Genomic DNA, 3,681 nt, shown 5'->3' on the forward strand with positions numbered 1-3,681 from the left:
AGTTACCCGGGGTATGATTTTTTCTTCACTGTGGAAAAAATATGAAGGTGTTTTTTATTTTATTTCATTTAATTTTTTCCGAACAATTTTTTATTTTCCCGGAAAATTTATAAATTTTAAATTAAAAGTATCTTAAAAATTTAAGAGGTTTATTTTTTCAAGACTGTTTCCGAATAGTTCATTGCCTATTATTTATTTTATTCAGCTATGTATAATATAGTTAGTAGTTACAGAAAATAAATTACTTAAATATATTTTTTTACGAATCTGTCTGAAGTTGAACTGAAAATCTGAATCAAGTCTCGAAGGGAAATCAGTGTTAATATAATTCCAATTTTTTTTGATTTCCTTCCCCAAATTGCAAAAAAGACATAATTTTTTAAGATTTATATTGTAGTACACTGTTATTCCTAAAATGATGCATTTTAAAAAGCATAAATGGTGCCGCAGGCAATTTAAAAATAAAACTTTGGGTAATGGTATGATGCCAATGGCAAAAAAAGGTTGGGATTGATTATTTGTCAGTCCTGGAGTAATCTTGGAATTCATTTCATATAATTTGGAAAAATTAATAAGTAATGAGCATTGATTTTTCATTTTTCTTATGAAATTTTTATCACGTTTATTGCTGCATAATAACTATTGGGGAAAATTATTTATAAAAAACTCTCTGATTTAAGATCCGTCCGTACTTCCCCATCCCTACCTTTCCCCTTCCCCACCCTTAACTTTTTTTCACTAGTACCCTTTTCCTATACTTTTTTCTTCCCCGTTTCCTTTCATTATCCCCCTCCATTTCCCCACTTTCATTCCCCTATTCTTTCCCTTTTCCTTCCCTTTTTCCTTTCCTCCTTCCCTTTTTTCCTTCCTGTAAGTATGACCATCCCTGTAATTACGACCTTCCCTTCCCCTCCTCATGGGTCTTTGATTTCTGCCCCCCCCCCCCAGGGGGGGAAAGAATTTTATATGGAAATTTTTATATTTCTGGTTTAACTAGTGCTGGTTGTTTTATCAGTAGTTTTGTTTAACTTACAATAGATATTTTAAAATTTTGATAAAGAAGGAGTAACCAGAAAACTGGAGAATTAAAGTCGTCTTTGTTTTTTATTTTATTCTTATAATTGCGCCGGGAATTTTAGGATTTGTAACAAAATTACCGGAATGTCTCTAAAAATAGTCAGTTACAAATTACAAAATCATGTGCTATATTCAAGATTAAAACAAAGAAAAAAGACAACTTCACTTGCATAGGGCATGGTGCAGACCTGACAGTTGTTATTCCATTGGAAACAACTGCCGATTTTTAATTGCGAATATCTCATTTTCCCTATTCCCTTCAATCTCTGCAACGACCCACCCCCCCCCCCCCCCCCCCCNGGTTTAATATGATTTCATGTCAGACAGACCTTTCCGCGATTGTATAAACATCTTTTAGGACTGTCAATGTAATCCCCCTCTCCTCTTGTTAAGTGGTATGTCCTATTTACAATGGTACCATTCTGTTTCGAGCAAATATGTTTGGAGATATTCTTTTCTCAGCGGAAAGTTTACAATTTTCATTTGTGGATTTCATTACATAAAATGATGAAAAGATTGCTTTAAACTGCATTTTATTAAAATGCATCAGCAAATGCATTGTATAAAAACTGCATCAGCATCTGCATTGTATAAAAACTGCATCAGCATCTGCATTGTATAAAAACTGCATCAGCATCTGCATTGTAAAAAAAACTACATCAGCAACTGCATTGCTAAAAACTACATCAGCATCTGCATTGTATAAAAACTACATCAGCATCTGCATTGTATAAAAACTGCATCAGCATCTGCATTGTAAAAAAACTGCATCAGCATCTGCAATGTACAAAAACCACATCAGCATCTGCATTGTATAAAAACTGCATCAGCATCTGCAATGTACAAAAACTACATCAGCATCTGCATTGTATAAAAACTGCATCAGCATCTGCATTGTATAAAAACTACATCAGCATCTGCATTGTATAAAACTACATCAGCATCTGCATTGTATTAATATAGTATTAGCACTTGCATTGCATCTGCTTTATACAAAAACTGCATCAGCATCTGCATTGTAATAAAACTGCATCAGCATCTGCATTGCATTGCATTGTATAAAAATGCAGTTTTTGTTGTACCGTAACTGCACCTGCTTTGTATAAAAACTGCATTAAAGCTTGGTTCTCCTAAAATTTGAATGACAAAGTCACTGGGAATTCATGTAGTAAACCAGGCATATTCACATTCACAGAGGTAGGTAGTTTCTCCTTCTCATCCACATTTATACATATTCACATTCACAGAGGTAGGTAGTTTCTCCTTCTCATCCACATTTATACATATTCACATTTACAGAGGTAGGTAGTTTCTCCTTCTCATCCACATTTATACATAACATGTTTTAGTCTAGATAATTACTTCACACCCAGATATTTTACCATTACAGAAATCACTTTTTAGTCAGAAAACATGCATATTTTGATGTTTTTTTTTGTTTTCCTATTTCTGTAAATGTAGTATCTTCCTAGTAATCAAAACTTTGTTTATATTTTGGCGTACATTTCCTTTCGTGTCTGATTATTTATCCTAGGTATAAAAACTCGATGATGTGAATTAATTTTGCAAAATTGTTTATTTTTCCAAGAATTCGCACACGCCCTTATCCACATTAATCAGTGTGCTAACAAACGAATAAGCCGGAATTAATTTTACATTTATTTTTTTACTCATTAAAGCAGTGCTTAGGATCCATTTAATTTTGATGCGGATCCTGGATCCTCTTTTCAAAAAAATGGATCCGGATCCAGGTCATTGATCAAGAAAAATTTTATTTTAGTTCAAATATCTTTTCATACCTAAAAAAAATGTTAAACATTTTAACGTTTTTTTACACTATTTTTCTACTAGTTTGCACAAAATGATAATGATTTTTTTACTTTATTGGATGAAAAAAAAAAACAGGTCTAATTCATATTAGCTTTTAGTAGAAGGAGGGCGTTTGGAATATCTGCCTTCAGGCAACTCCTTAGGTCTGATTTGAATATCTTCAGGGCAGAGAACAGTCTCTTTATACTGGGAACACAAGATGTTCCTTATCATCTGTATCTTTTTAGCATATGTGCGCCCCATCCCTTTTCCCCCTCACTCTTACACATCCTTACACCTTAATTTGTGAAGACTAAATTTGCTTAGTTGCNCATGTTTTCAACGCTTTCATTCACCTTCCACCACAACCATATTTTATCAAAAACTTATTTTTAAAGAAGAGTAGAACAAATTTTTTTCTCTTGTTGATATATATAATTTTTAGATATTTTAGTTAGCCGCATACATATTAAGAGATGTATGTTGCAAAACTCAATAAAAAAAATAAATCCTGATTGCTTTTAACGTCCCTAAACGAAATTGTACCTCGAAGTGAAGTAGCAACGTTTTTACCTCAAATCGACATTTAAAGAATATTTGAACTTCTTTATTTGCCAAGATTGAGAATGAAAACACATTCTGTCTAATCTGTAAGGTCTGCCTTGATATGTTGGGAAGGATGAGACAGCGTGTAATTTAACACCTTCTTTTAATCTTTTCAAGGTTAGAAGGCATTTTACAGCTCAATAATGCATTTCTGCTGTAGCAGTTCTTGAAAACATTATAGTGGGGGGG

The sequence above is a fragment of the Eurytemora carolleeae genome, unplaced genomic scaffold (genome assembly GCF_000591075.1).
Source record: "Eurytemora carolleeae unplaced genomic scaffold, Eaff_2.0 scaffold130, whole genome shotgun sequence".
Classification (NCBI taxonomy): Eukaryota; Metazoa; Arthropoda; class Copepoda; order Calanoida; family Temoridae; genus Eurytemora; species Eurytemora carolleeae.